Source organism: Passer montanus, unplaced genomic scaffold (assembly GCF_014805655.1).
Source record: "Passer montanus isolate IOZ18808 unplaced genomic scaffold, ASM1480565v1 scaffold84, whole genome shotgun sequence".
Taxonomy (NCBI): Eukaryota; Metazoa; Chordata; class Aves; order Passeriformes; family Passeridae; genus Passer; species Passer montanus.
The window spans coordinates 2426151-2442476 of record NW_024373701.1 but is presented as its reverse complement, the minus strand read 5'-3'; the positions used below and the strand labels follow the sequence as shown (position 1 = coordinate 2442476).

The following is a 16326-nucleotide window of genomic DNA, read 5'->3' as shown; positions in this document are numbered from 1 at the left end:
ACTAAAAAGTACCTAATTCCAGGAAAATAATTGTATACATAGTAAAGAAGAGTTGCAAGGAATGTAAATATTCTGCATGTCTTGGTAAGGTCTTGGAGGTCACTGGCTAGGAGACATGCTAACCACTGACAGCTAGAGTAAAACAAGGTTCATAATGTTTTGTTTTTACCTGAAGAAAGTTTAGGCTAAGAACAAACTGAGATACTTGCTGGCTTTGCTGCAGAGGAGCAAGTCTCAGGTAAGTGAAAATGGAAGTGCTTAGCTCTACTTGTAAAGAAGGACGAAGCATAGAAAATGCCCATAGTGTTTCACCTGGATGTTTGTGGACTGGATTCCTGCACAATGACCTGTGCTGACAGATTCCCCTGCCTACACACACTGTCCAGCTGGAACTGTCAGACCAGAAGAAATCAATGGGAAGGACCACAAGATCTAGCACACAGGATACATTGAGTAGGATTTTTTTTTTAACTTAATATGGAAATCCTGGCTTTCACATACCTGCTACTGATTTCACTGGAACAGTTGAGACTTCTAGGGACTGTCTGCAACTAAACCTTCTATTCTCTGACCTGATACCTCTAAATAGCCTGTAATCTACAACATACAGTACTTTTGAGTTTTTGCTCAAAATTGCTTCCTGATTGGCCTGCTTTCTGTTCAGCATAAATACCTCATGGAGTAATTCACTTGCACTAAATTATTCTTTTAGAATTGTATTGGTTTTTAGAACATATGATTTGCTTTACCAGATGGTTAACATGGAACTAAACATTAAGTCATAATATTTTTTTCAAACCTTTGGCCAGAGAGGTTGCTAAGACTGAGTTTGGCAGAACACAGTTATGTTTGTAGTTTGACTTTTGGCTCTTGAAGGTGGAAGCCAATGTTTCCACATGACACCACAAAATAGTAGATGACTCTGATGGTCTGAAAAGCCAGAGAATTTCTAAAATCTCTTAGAGCTTTAGAGGTTTCATTATTTGATAGAAGTTTTTATTTTTGTATATGTTTAATTAAAAGTAATAAAGGCATTTCAAATATGTTCCTCTTGGTGGGATTAAGTCCTGTAATGCTTCTCTGGGTCACTTCCTTTAAAAAGAAAATTTTAAAGTTTTAATTTGGTTGCTGTTGTTGCTGTTTCTAACAGAAGGGACTTCCAAGGCCCATGTATATAAGTTCTGAATAATGAATAAAATCCTCCATACCTGGATACCAAAGCAATTGCTGCAAAATCTGATTGACCTAAAATCTCTTGGACAAAAAGCAAAGACTAGTGAAAATAGAAGGTCAGCAACAGAAATGGGAAATCCATACATCAGCTCTGACTTTTCCCAGTGAGTATCTGCAAGGTTTGTACTTTCTGTTCTATGGGGAGAGAAGGCCCCTGAGGTTGATACCAGATTGGGAGGACTCTGTGTCCCAGAAAGAGAGGCAGAACTGCTTCAGCCTCTCCTGGTTTTTTGTAAGGACACAGAGGCTATCATGGGATTGGAAGACAGGCTGTTCATTCAAGGGTTCAATGGCAAATGGTCTGAATGTTATTGCTGCTGTTTCCAGCATTTGAATATTCTTCTCACTGGGGCTGAGTTTACAATAATGTGGCTTATTTAGCACATGACTAAAATGTGTGAGTCTGCCTTTCTCCCAAGACTGCCAGGAGGAGAGAACTATATTAGATCTATTGTTTGTAGGAAGATGTTTACTGAAATGGGTTCTTGTGTTTAGGATCAGATTTAAAAGATATTCTTGGGTTTAGGATCAGATTTAGAAAATGTGGGATCAGATTTAGAAGAAAGATGTTTACTGAAATGGGTTCTTAATTTTAGGATCAGATTTAGATCAGATCCCTAGAAGTCTCAACAGTTTTCTTGGACAATCATGCATTGTGCTAAATCAGGATTAAAGAAAATTATTTTCTGTTCTTGCAGTGAAAATTGATGCAAATAGGAATAACAATGCCTTTCATGTTGCAGTCATGTGTATCCTAGAGTGGTTTTAGGGTTTTTCATTAAATTATTGCACAACAGATGAGGAACTATGTGTCAGTCCTTTATCCTTTCTGTCTTACTGAAATCTATGTCCAAGAAGCTTGGTCTAATAACAGATTCCTTCTGGAGTGTTCTTTGAGGTTATTCACCAATATCCTAAAACTCCAGGGAGCCCATCATATCTGTTCAATTGCTGACTTCACTATTGTGTGTCAACATATTTCACTCTTTCTGATCCTATCAAGAAGTTAAAAATGCTTTGAATTGCCAAGAGATTGTTCTCAGCTTGTTACAGTCAATAAAGCCTTACCATACAGCAGTAGACTTCAGTGTTGTAACAATCTTCCATGCAGGCTCAGCTGATCACTGAGGCTGCAGCAATCACAGGATTGCTGCAATCACAGGATTGCTGCAATCAGTCTCACACTGGGCTAGGATAGGTCTGACAGGGAGGCAATAAACTTGAGCTGGCAGCCTAGAGGACCCAGAGCTTTGGAGCTGTCAGCAAAAAGAAGTGTTTGCATGTGTCCTGCTTTTCCTGGCTCTCTGTAGTTTAATGAAAAGGCTTGATGGTTTGCTCTGAAGTGCTGTGTCCCCATAAGCAGCACCTAAGGGTATATAATTTAACATACTATCTTCTACAAAACATATGAATTTATATATTCAAATGAGTACAACAGTAAAAGTGTTCTTGAAGCCATCTGTGAATGAACTGAAGATAGTGAGATAGTAGCTTGCAGGTTATGCCTACAGCTTGTCCTGAATACAGGAAATTATTTTTGGTGGCTCATGAAGAAGTTCATGGGTGAGATTTCATTGTTAGTCATGACTATTTTAAGCTGTTCAAATTTTCAGTGTGCAACAGGAGTACAAGTTTGAAAAAAGAGATTTTGACAGCTCCCAGAAGACCTCAGAAATACCATAGTAGATTCTGGTTATTGAACTGAGGTCCTACTGCATCTCCCTCTTTAATTAGATGATTGTGCATCCTCCAAAAGAAAGTCTGTGGTTGGCATATTTTAATAAATATTTTAAAATTTTCTTCTTATCTTAGCACTGATTTACTTAACCGTCTTTAAATGAATCTTCAGAAAATTGCAGTTACGTGTTTTCAGCAGCAAAACAAAGATTAAAGGTCTGCCATCTACTGGTTACATGGGGTTTAGCGGAGGCTTGTTGTCACTCCTGTGAGAGGGCATTGACTTGGGAGCTCAGATCCTTCTCTTAGCCCCAAGTAGAAACTCATACAAGTATATTGTCAAGAAATAACACTGTTTTCTTACAAAATAAAAGCATGTGTTGGACTGTGCCACAGGAACTGAAGAAAAGGGACTTGAGGATGGAACCATGTACCCAAAATTAAAGAATAAATTGTCTGAGACAAGTAAAACCCTTCACTGCCAGCACTGCACCTTCAGCGCCAAACTATGTAATGCTTTGGAAAATTTCTTCCAAAGCAGATAATCTATGATCAGCTTATAGTTGCTGTATAGAGCATGAGAAAGAAAAACTGTTTGCACCATTGAAGTCGAAGGATTGTTCTGCCTTTCAAGAGTAATGATATAACTTGCAGTAAATGCAAAAGCCTTTGCTGACCACCAGTGTCTTTCCCTGCATATCTGGAATGGTGTAAAGGACTGTAACCCAGACTAGATTCCTGTGAATGCTCATTTGAAGACAACCCATATTCAAAATGTTATTTAAACTTTTGGTGTATAGGCAATGTACAACACCCTTGCACACAGTAAGCTGGACTTGTGCTGTTCATAGTTTGTGTTGCAGTAGCACTAACACTCCCTTACTGAGCTCAGGACTCTGACAGAACATGTTACTCATCTGACAGAGCAGGATGGAGTGGGGAGTAAACTAATCCAGAAAGTTGGTGGAGATACAATCTCTGGAGCCCAGGCAATTTACCATCTATCGTGTGGCTAGTCTAAGACAGCAGTTTTCACTTGCCACTGGACCTGCCCAAAGAACTTGCGCACACAGTCCGTAACCCTTACCTAAGAGGCACCTGTTTCCTACTACATGCTTGCTGCATGCATTTGGTGACTGGACATAACAGCCTTGGACATTCACTGCAGCACTACCCTTTCATTCCCTGTACTGACTAGTAATTACTTGTAGCTGTTCTGACATCTAGAACTTCGTTAAAAACAATGGGCACATTATAGAAAGCAATGAAAAACACGCTTTTTGAAAAAAGGTCCACATTTTATGCTGCCTATACATACACATTGTGCTCAAAAATGTGCACATCAAGATGCACAGAAGAGCAGTAGGAATTCCTTTGCTGCACTCTAATGGTAGACTCTTTTTCTGTAACATTTTACTTATTGTTGTGTCTAAACATGAGTGAGTGTTCTTAACTACTTTTCAGTGAAAAATTGGATACTGACTATTTTTCCCAAGATGTTTGTACTAGTATTTTGCTTTTTGATTCCTCCATTTCCCCCCAGCAAATTAACGTGCTGAATAAAACCAGCAATCACAATTTAAGAATACTCCACTTAGTTGCTTCCAAGTCTTCCTGAAGAGAGAAGATCAGATCTCCTGTGACATGGCACAGTCAGGATGGATGCTTACCTGACATATTTTCCTGCCTAAGGGCAGAGAGTATTGTGATGGATATACCCTGACCAGTAGTACAAGTGAGAGCACAGAGCTAAATTACATCCCACAAAAGTTGTCCTTTTTGCCCGTTTGCAAGTAGTTCAATTCTTTGCACCCAAACACGGAAGAAGGGGATAACACAGCAAAGAAGACAGAGGTTGGTGGGCTTTTTTACCCTGTTTCTGACATCAGCACAACATCTAGATGCCATGAGAGTGGGAAATCCTCTACTACTGCTCTGTGTGCAAATAGTACCTCTATTGTTAATCTCCCTTCAGTGAACAAACTGCCTCATTTACCAGAGACCTTAATGAAAAGCTGTGATTGTGCCAAGAGAAAGCTATCCAGTGGGATCTCCTATGGAGTGTTACCAGGCCCTCAGTGCTTCATTTCAATCAGTGAAATCACTCATTCACCTTTTTTATTCCTAACGCACTTCAACACTCCAGTGCTTAGATTTCCATTATGTCAGTGGTCTGTGGTGGGAATCTGTTGCAGCAGACCTCTCGTTAGGGGTAGAAATGAGCCAAGACACAGACTCTCATTTAACAACATGAAAAGAGTCTCAGTTTATTCTTCTTTAGAGCTTAGCCAACCTGACTCTGACTACAGCAAGCTTCTACTCTTGGTTTCTCTGGCAAACTCAGACTGCTGACTATTTCCTGCTGGAAAATGACTCCAGTATTTCCTTGCTGCCTCTGACCACAGGCTTTTACCTAGCTCAACTATGACTGCAGGTCAGTCTCTAACTCAATCAGACCCAGACTGATGTCACAGCAGACCTTTTGCAACAGCAATTCTCTTCCTTGTTTTTTCTTCTTTGTCTCTCTGGATCGTTCCTTCTTGCTCAGGGCTCCTCTACCTCCTCAAGGTCTTCTTCTCTAGGTCCTCTTCCTCAAGGCTCCCCCTGGCCAGCCAACCACACTTATCTTTATTAGTCACAGTTGAAACCCATTAAGGGCAAGGGTGGTCTTCTTTGGTAATTAGAACAACTGTGACTTACCAGGGGCAAGGTCATTTATACTCCCCCCTTTTCTTTTAATTAAAAATCATGTTTAAATAGACATATTTACATATTCTGCTTAGGATTAACAATTATACAAATATTTAAATACAATACACGTTTTACTAGCATATAAAACCACTCTGTTTCTAGTTCTTGGGCTGGTTTACCTCTCCTTAGTCAACTTGGTGTCTCAGAGCTCTCTGTGGGTCACATTGATGATTCTGTCTCTTGGAGCTCTGTTGCCGCTCCTGCATCGCCACTCACTGCTTTAGCCACGCTGCCTGCTGTGTCCTTGGGTTGGAGCGGTGAAAGAGCCAGATGGCTCTTTCAGCCAGGTGGCCAGGGCTAGCAGGGCACTCGCCACTGGGCCAGGCGTCCACACACCCAGCAGCAGTCAGGGGAACACGGCACTGCCCCAGGACCCTGCCAGACTGCAGCCGTACCTCTTTTTACAATCGAAATCCGGACTTCTGCAGTTCTTCTCCCAGCTGCATTATTTCTGGCGGCTCTTTTTTGGCTGCTGTCTCCCTGTGATTCCAGGTCATGCTCCTTCCCATGACTCAAAGGCCATGTTCCTCCACAGCTTCTGGCTGTCTTATCCTGGGCAACTCTTGGGCTGCCTTATCTGTGTCTTCCTTCTTATCATGTATTCTTGCTATCACATCAGGCCATCACCAGATGTACCAGACACTCTTCTTCAGGTGTATGTCACAAGGAGAATGTGAAGAAGCAAGAGAAGTAATGTATTCAGGAGTTTACTGTTCTTCAGTCATAACCAGCAAAACAGTGCTGCTGAACAGTCCATGCTGGTTTTGGAGTCTTTGGAGAAGTCAGATGCAAAAGTAGCAGAAGACCTTTCAGAAAACTTGGCTAAGTTGTTTAGTTTAATGGATCCAAATTCTCTTGAAAGAGCGGCTTTCATATCCAGGGCACTAAAATGGTCCAGTGGGGGATCAGGAATACTTGGACATCCAAAACTATACCAGTTACTAGCTATTACCTTGTGGAAAGAGCAAAACTGTAGTGAATCTCAGTATCACTTCTTGCACTCAACAGATGGTCAGGGCTGTGCAATATGCTGGTGGAATATCCTTGTCCCGCAGATACCGCAATGAGGTGGACATGTTTGTAGCTCAGGCAATACTACAATTTCTCTGCTTAAAAAATAAGACCAGCGCATCAATTGTTTTCACAACATACACACAGAAACATCCTTTGATAGAGAAGGGTTCACCCTTTGTGCAACCACTGCTAAACTTCATCTGGTTTCTGTTGTTGCCAGTTGATGGAGGAAAACTAACAGTATGTACAGTATTGTGTGAACAACATCACCCTTCGCTGAAAAGAGACTCCTGTATAATGAGTACCTAGATAGAATAGGACAACTTTTCTTTGGAGTTATGCCCAAGCAGGCCTCATCCTATGGGAGATTGCTAGGAAATCTTTTAAACAGTCTGATGGGAACTGGGGAACATAATTACACACAAGATGGTCAGGAAGACAGCAGTCCTATTGAACTTGACTGAATGTTGGGTGCTGTGTAAATCTGATGATTCAATGACTCTGAAGACACTTCTGGAATTTGAATCCTGCAGTTGTTTCTTGGCTCCTAAAAGAGCTCCTCTGGTCTTTTAGAAATGATTGCTGGAATGTTTATACTGTTGGTCTATATTATTTATGGGGAAAAAAACCCAACAAGAAGTAGCCAAACAACCCAATCGGAGCAGTTGCTAGAGGGTTTCCAATCCAGAAGCTGGGACTGGTAAAACAGACGGCAGTTTCTGATGCAGTATTACCTTTTGCACACTCTTTCAGCAAAGCATAAAAATGGGCCTCATCCTTCAGCCTACTGTTGTTTCTTGGCTCCTAAAAGAGCTCCTCTGGTCTTTTAGAAATGATTGCTGGAATGTTTATACTGTTGGTCTATATTATTTATGGGGAAAAAAACCCAACAAGAAGTAGCCAAACAACCCAATCGGAGCAGTTGCTAGTGGGTTTCCAATCCAGAAGCTGGGACTGATAAAACAGTCGGCAGTTTCTGATGCAGTATTACCTTTTGCACACTCTTTCAGCAAAGCATAAAAATGGGGCTCACCCTTCACAGCCTACCCAATACCATCTCTGTTCTGAGAAAGCCTCCTTGCCTTCTGCCCTCTTCTAAGGAAGATCTTGAAAGGCAGGGGGAGGAATTGAATAATTGATTTACAATGCTGGGGCAAAAGTACTGTGAGACAAGCCAAGCAGCATAATTTGAGACGCACATCCAAGAGACATTGATACAACAACTTGCTTCCGCTGCCATGAGTAACATACACACCCTTCATACTGCATACTCCTCTTCCTCAAGACTCTTCTACTTCCTCAAGGCTCCTCTACCTCCTCAAGGTCTTCTTCCTCTTGGTCCTTTTCCTCAAAGCTCTCCCTAATCAGCCAACCTACCTCTTTCATCACACTTACCTTTATTAGTCACAGCTGTGACCCATTAAGGGCAAGGCTGTTTAATTAGTACAACTGTGACTTACTAGGAGTGAGGTCACTTGTAATCCCTTCTTCTACAGCTAGAGGAATCTGCATGATTCACGGCTATTCTATCCTGTAACCAGCCTGTAGGTGGGTCCCTAGATTTGGGATGAGTTTTCAGCTTCTCTCCAGGCCCATCACAGCTTTGGTGCTGGAGGTGGTGCTGGTTCCCATACTGGAATGCACAGGTGCAGGATCGCTGTTAACTCAGTGGTAGGCCCATTTTTAAAAAGGATGCTCATTTCTTTAGGCCCATAGGGAATTTAAGGACATCAATTCTGCAACAATAAGTGTCATTGCCTCTTTTCCTTCTCTAGCTGACCATCTGAAATGTCACACTGTTGCCCAAGATATCAGCTGCCCTGCACACCTTGAAAATTTCTATCACTGACCACCTGTTGGTCCCCTCTGGTTATGTCACAGAGCACACAAGTAAGTTTTTAATTGTTTTACTTGCAGCACGGATTGGAAAACTCACATTCTTTCTGAAATCTTGAACTGAGTCACACATAAAGTAAAGTTTCATCTGCATAACAAGGTGATAAAGCAAGTCAACAGTTCTGTTGGGAGAATGTGGGGAACTGCTTTAATACCAAACTTGGATCTAACTGTAAGGTTGCCCCTGCTCTGAGCTACAGAGTCCTCTCCTATTCCACATTATTCAATGAACTAAACACCTACAAAACCACTGCTTGCAGCAGCCTTCTCATGAATTAATCAACCATTAATCAACCATGGACTGCACTCAACAGAACCCATTTTAGTTACAAACTGTTAGAGAACAGAAGAAGGAAATGTAGTGGTAACCAAGGATAGCAAATGGGGACTTGGCACATAACAGACCAGTTTATTTTTCACAGATAGAGATGCACTGCTGCCTCTCCTGTTTTCCTTATTGTGGGACACAGCAGTATCAAGTCAGTGCTTTCCTGGTCGGAGTGTGTTTACTTCTGTTCAGCTGTAGCAGAGGAGAGCAGTGATCCACTGGTGAGGGGCAGCTGGCTTTAGCACAGCACTCCCATTACAGGGGATACCAAAGGTGCACAGAAGAACTGCTGAAGACTGTGCTGGAGCCAGCAGAATAGCATGCCCCTTAGCACCAGCCCAGATGCTGCTCCAAGAGAACACAGGGGGCCCTGCAGGTGTAGGGTTACATGGAGTGACAGGTGCCTCTTCCCAGGGTGATACTGAGGAGGTTGATGTCTGGCTGAGGTGCAGGGCTGAGGTACAGAGCCGTCTGGTGCAGAAGCTATGGGAGAAGGCAGCAGACCATATAGCACCAGGGAGGATCAGTAGGAAGGGAACAGGATCCCTCCAAGGAGGTGCCTGTGCAGAAGTAAGTGCTGGAGCCCTCTGCAGCAGTGATGGGTGCAGGACTCTGGCTGAGTGAACAGCACTTTGGTTCAGGCATCAGCGCCAGTCAGCCCTGCTGCGCACACCCAGAGAACTGTGCCAGGCCATTGACTTCTCAGGAACCAAGGAGTCTACACCACAACTTATCAGGGCCTAACAGAACCATCCTGAGCAGGACTAGCCAAAACTACAATTGCTGTGGCTGTACTCCTGCACCATGGCAGGTTAACTACAAATCAACCACATTATACTATAGACATCTGTAGCCCCACACTTGAGGTCATTGTGTTCGCCTGTACAGCAGTGAGGTGTAGTTGTTTCATTACATTACTATTTATCATTCAAAAATTGTTTAATTATAATTTCATAATGATTTAATAGGTCATTGTGTTCGCCTGTACAGCAGTGAGGTGTAGTTGTTTCATTACATTACTATTTAATTATAATTCAAAAAATGTTTAATTTCATAATGATTTAATCATCAACAAACCCCTTTAACTCCACAGTGATGTCTTATTTTAAGAATTTATCTTCAATAGCTGCTTAAGAGGTAGGACAGCTATAAGGCAATGCTGGACTCTGTAGTAGATTTGGACTAGCAAGGTGGGAAAGTTGTGACTCCCAAGGTGGAAATGTTGGGAGCTTGTGACTCCTGGCAACAGGAGAATGACTTCTTTTGGTCAAGTAGGTATGAACTGAAGGCACTCAGGTGCAATACTCTGAAAACAAATAAACAGAAACAAGCTTGATCGGGAAAGACATCTGAGCCCCTCACAAGGACAGAGCAAGTCATGGTGGTTGGAGAGTTTACTTTTGCCGACCTCTCCATCTCAGGTTTGCTGCTTCTCACGGCCTTTGATCTGGGGTGCTTTTGTCAAGCCCTCAGACCACAACCTCCTGTCATCAATGTGGGCACCAGTGACACAGTCAAAGGACAATCTCATGCATGAGTACATCACTTTGGAGTCTAGTAATACATGGTATTTCTTTACATTCTTGCTTGTAAGGGAGTAGATCTATCCTGTAGGCCAATAGGTATAGAAATAAATAATTCAGTCTATTTACACATATACACATACTTTAAAAAAGGGTGTTTTATATACTGGGTTTCTGATATATTATTAGAGTGCAGAATCAGAAATTGAAATGTGGTTTTAACAACAAGACTTGGACATTTTATTTTCAGAGTGCACAACTCTTACAAAACCTTAACAGCAATCTGTTTTTCCATATGTGGGTGTTCTGCATATTCTGCATTTCAGAATGCATTAAGGTACTCAGTTCATAAGAATTGCTTCTATGTTCCCTTGGTCCAGAGGCAAAACATGACTAAAGACGTTAAACTGGCAGTCCTTTACAATAAAAAAATAAATCAAACCCTAGCTGTTTTTTTGGTTGATTGGTTGCTGTTTTTCTCCCAGAGAAGTGATTCATTAACTCTAAGCAAATCCTTTATGTACTCTGTCAGGAAGTTATTTGTTCTAAAACTTAAGAGCTGGAAATAAGCTATTAAATATTAAAATCAGTGTAGTGTATTTGAACAACAAATAACTTGCCTGTCATAGGCAGGCTGGGTCTTAAAATTCAACCTTTTGACTTTGCTATGTTGTTACACAGTTTTCTTTACTTTCAGCTCTGATACGGTTTATTACTTACTAAGTCTCAGTTCTGTCAGCAGAACTAGGGAAACTCCTGAGACAGTAAAGAGTGTCAATGCTAAAATAAAATATTAGTTCTGAGTCTATTGTGATAAATGTATCTACCTTCTCATTAAATACTTATTACTGCTGACTATAATGTTTTTGGTGAAATAAAGATGTTTTACTTGATGTGCTCTCCATAGGGTTTGCTTTTTTTTCCCACAAGAGATGGATGAATTTGAACTGAAAGATTTTCTTCTAAGTCTCTTTACCTACATGAAAAGTATGCATATACTTGATATAGAAACATTAATATGTAATTTTGTTTAGATTATGCAATGTAATGTATTCCTTATTATAACCTTTATTTGAAAAGGTATAGTTAATCTGGCAATCAAATAAAAAGTTGAAAGACATACCATATCTTACTGCATAACTTGGAACTGATTCAGAACTCTGTTGGCTTTCCATAGCAGGGCTTTTGCTTCTCTTACTCAGGGGCTGTTGATGCTTTTAATTAACAAGTCAGCACTTGATTTATTCCTAGTGTGATTAAAACAGTTTTTTTAAAGACTTTTTTTCAGGAAGGAAATAACTGTAGAGCTATTATGAAACAAAAAAACCAAACCAAAACAAAAACAAAAACCAAACCAAACCCAAACCCCCCCCCCCAAAAAAACCCCACCAAACTAATTATGTGCTAGGTGCTTAGTCTTTTTTTCTTTTCTTTTTTTTTCTTTGTAGTGTAGGCATAAAAAATTGAATTTCTCTTTTGTTTTCTATTGCAAGACAAAGAGTGCATAAACAGGATCTAATACTTTTATTGTCTCTTCAGCTGTGATATTTGGGGGCAAAAAACCAAAGATATCCTGTTTAAATGAATATCACGATTTTCTTTTGATTCAGATATCACCAACTTGGAGAGGTGAAAAACCTGCAAATCTGAAACCTCTCTGCTTAGGAAGGTGATACTTCATGAGCCACTTCCTTTCATGAGCCATAAAAGCACTATCCCTCAATTTCCAAATATTGCTGTGTTGGTTTAAACCAAATGAAACCAACTCCCCGGTAGCTCTTCTTCCCTGCTGGTTGCCAACAGGAGGGCACATTCAAAGCTTTAAATTCCTGGTTCTTGGAAGCAACAATTTATTTTAAAGTTTCCTTTTCAACCTCCACATATGGTCTGTGTTATTCTTCTCTTCCAATTACTTGCAGTAATGGGAATGAAGGGAATTCAGGAAAGAGAAGTCAACAATATAGAAGACTTCAGTACTCTAGAAATGCTTTTACTTATGGTTCTATGGGATAGGTACCATTGGATTTCACACTTCCACAATTCACCAACACATAAAGAACACATTTTATAGAAACAGAAATTTAGCAAGATTTTCCAGCATTTGGGAAGCTAATGACTCCCACTCCTGTCATGTGAGTAGATGGATGAAATTGTTTGTAGGTCTCTGAGAAACAGGAAAGGCAAAGCCAGGACAGATCACTAAAAATCAGCACAGCTCCATTTGCTTTTCATCCACTACTTCCATATTTATACCGTCTTATAAAATCCTCTGGATCTCACCTGGACTTGATATGATTACTTATTTTCAGGTTTTTTGAAGCTTACTTACAAATAAATTGCTTCATGAAAGAACTGAGTAACTGAATTTCATCATACTCAGTGTCAAGAGAGCGCTGGTATAATGAACTGTGTCCTTAAAGGATAAAAACTTTATGTGATATTGACACACATCAAACTTACTTAATCTTGTATATAGATTTGGGATGATGTAGCAGAACTTGCATTTCTCAGTTGTATCAAAGGCTTTCTATTTGTCACAGTATGTTTGCTCCCTAGATATAAAGAGTACAAGAAGGTTACAAAAAGTTCAGAAGATCCCAGTGCAAAGTTTGCTCCATTTACTGAATACACCTCTACCAAGCCAAGAAACTTGTAAAAATGACAATTTTCCCATACTGCCTGCCCAAGAGTTGCATAACTTGAGTTTAATGAGGTTGTGGAATCCAGAGTGCCACAAAATGTTTATCATGATGTAAAAAGAAGTAAATTTTCTTTTCAGAGGCCTTACATTTTTCTCCTAATCTTGTCTTACTAATCTTGTCAAAACAAAGACAACGGATGCTCAAATAATTTCGTTTTTATCTGTGAGGCCCTTCTTTATTAAAAAAAAAATATGAAGGTGTACCTAAGAAGTGGTAGTTTTATCCTGTTTTTCATTTACCAGCCTGTCAAGCAACAACTCCTGCATGAGGAAAAAAACACTTCTAATGAGTTATCACATTTGTGAATACAACAGCTTCTGTAATAATTCTTTATCTCATTTTTTTTCTACAGTCTAGGAAGCAGGTGTGCTACACACGTGAAATGGAAAGGATGGAAGGCTAGCCTTTCACAGCTACCACACTCCATGGCTATGGCAAGAGATGTTTTGGCAGACTTTGCTGAAGACAGGTGTTGGATGGTTTAGGTTGTTTTGACTGATTACACAGATTGCTCAGAGATAAGATGAGAAGTTAAAGCACCAAATGTTTAGCTCTTGCCGCTATGTTACAGCTTATAAGTATTTATCTGGAAAGTCAGTTGTTAAAAAATAGCCAAAATCTCACACTTCATTTATATCTAAACTATAAAAACTATCATTCTCCAGTCTTCTATCAAAGAAACCTTGTAATTACCTGCCTGGATAAGTGATTCAGTAGTGTATGTAATTATTTGTTAATTGAATGCATTTTCACCTTTTTATAAAAGAATTAATTGATAACTTTCTCAAGCTTTTAAAACAGTCACATTCTGATATGATTATAAGGTAGTTTCCCAGATTGTAGGAAAGACTTGTTCACATGAACTTCAGCTTTCCAAATCTTGGGCCTCTGACTCTTAAGAGGGGAAGAACTATTAGATCAATACAAAAGAAACACATTTAAAGAGGACAGGCTAGGTTGAAAAAAAGGCAGGACAGGTCAATGGAACTTCACTTAACCTGCTCCTCTGCCAAGAACTATTAGATCAATACAAAAGAAACACATTTAAAGAGGACTGGGTTGAAAAAAAGGCAGGACAGGTCAATTGAACTTCACTTAACCTGCTCCTCTGCTTGACTGTCTTTAGGATAAAGAGGTTTCTCCTCAAATCCAGCCTGAACACCTAGTCTGAAGTTCTGCCATTTGTCTCCTGTCCTCACAGTGCGCACTCCTGTAAAGAACCTTGGTCCTTCCTCATTAAAACCTCAGTGTCAGTACTACTGGGGTGCTATGAGATCTCCTGGTAACTGCCTCTTCTTCAGGCATAGTAAGTCCTGCTCCCTCAGCATTCTCTGCACAGGGTAAGTGCACCAACCCCTAACCACCCTCGTGGCTCTCCACTGAACTTGCTCCAGCAGTTTGTCGTGCTCTTCCTTTATGGAGGTCAAAACTGAATGCAACAGTCTAATATTGTAGTGCTGGGGAGACAGTAATAATCCCTTCTCTCAGCTGGCTAGCTGTGCTCCTGGACAGCACAGGATGCTGTTGATCCTGGTTGTTACCAGTGTGCACAGCTGGCTCATTGACAACCAAGACACCCAGGACCTTTTCTGCAGTGCTACCCTGCTGCTTGTCTGCTCATTTGGAGGTCAAAGAAGGTGTGTTCCCTGACAGACAATGATGGTAACAATGATTGAGAGGAAAGCTGAGGTATTCAAAAACTTCTTTCAATGGTAACCCCTCTTCCCACATCTCTTGAGTGGACAAACAGCAGGATGGCGACTGTGGAAGCAAAGCCTCTCCTTCTCTAAGTAAAAATCAGGTTTATGGCCACCTGAAGAACTGTTGATCATGGAGTCCAGAGGCAGAACACCAAGATGATTAGAGGGAGGGAGCATGTCTCCCATAAGGAAAGACAGAGAGAATTGGGATTGTCCAGCCTGGAGAAGAGAAGACAACTAAATGTAGACTTCCAGCAGCAGAGGGGAGGTTACAAGAGAGCTCTAGGGACTTTAAGAATAAAGAAAGATGTGTATTGATTGGCAGAAAGAGGAAATGACTTCAAACTGAAAGAGAGTAGGTTTAGATTGGATATTATGAAAAAATTATATTCTGTGAGGGTAATGAGGCACTAGAAAAAGTCACCCAGAGATGCTGGGGATGCCCCAGCCCTGGTTGTGTTAATGGTCAGGCTAAATGGAACTTTGAGCAAAGTGGCCTAATGAAAGGTGTCCCTCCACACAGCAGAAGAGTTAGATGATCTTTAAGGTTCCTTCCAACCCAAACCAACCCTTTGATTTTATGAGAGGATTAATTTCTCCTGTCTGTTCAGGTCCCTGTAGATGGCAGTGTAATGGCTGCTCTCTCAGCTTGGTGTCATGTGTGAGCTTGACATCCCTTGACCATACTGCTCTCTGTCACCTTCTCATGATCTTGATAAACACGCTCAATGCCCAGGGTGCAGGAGAGACCCCTGCAACACTCCTCCCATTATGGGCCTCCAGGCTGAGTTCAAGTCTGACCCATTAACCCCTAGCTTCTGAGTTCAACCATCCAACCAGTTTTTTACTTGTCTAATTGTCCACCCATGTGGAACCATAATGTTCCACTTTGGATACAAGAGTACGGTGGGAGACAAGTCATAAACCTTACTGAAGTCAAGGTTACACTAGTGTCCCCTCCTATACAGATCTACACATTTGTCACGGAAAGCAATCAAGTAGGTTGGGCACTACTGACCATTGTCAAATCCAATATTGGCTGTTCCTCTGTCTTTTTCCCCACGAGCCCAAAAACATGTTCCAAGAGGTCTTGTGCCATGATTTTTAAGAAGCACTGAGGCAAGGCTGAGTTTGTGGAAGACTGGACCTATCATTATGTGCTTTGGCTGATTCACTGCCTTCAGCAGGCACACATCTTCAAACACAGGGGTTTCACACTGCTTCCCTCTTCCCTTTCTGCCTGTGTATTTGGGGCTTCGTACTGCTGTGTGGTATTTTAGATGTTTTCTAAATTGTAGAAGCAATTAGAAGTATTTCAAATGTTATGTATGCAACTACTAACTCTTTTTCCCACCAAAAAAAGTCATTATTATGCTTTCTTTAGCCTCTTAATTATTTCTACTCTTTCTCCTTGAGAAGGTCCAATTCTTCTGATCATAACTACTTTCATATTCACAACAAAGAAAGGAGAGAGAAAGCAAGAGCAGCACAAACTAGAAGAC

General features: G+C 40.8%; 1 pseudogene; it reads left to right on the top strand.

The window, feature by feature from the left end:
* Positions 1–5466: 5466 nt before the first annotated feature.
* On the top strand, positions 5467–7357 carry LOC120513603 (annotated as a pseudogene).
* The last annotated feature ends 8969 nt before the right edge of the window (positions 7358–16326 follow it).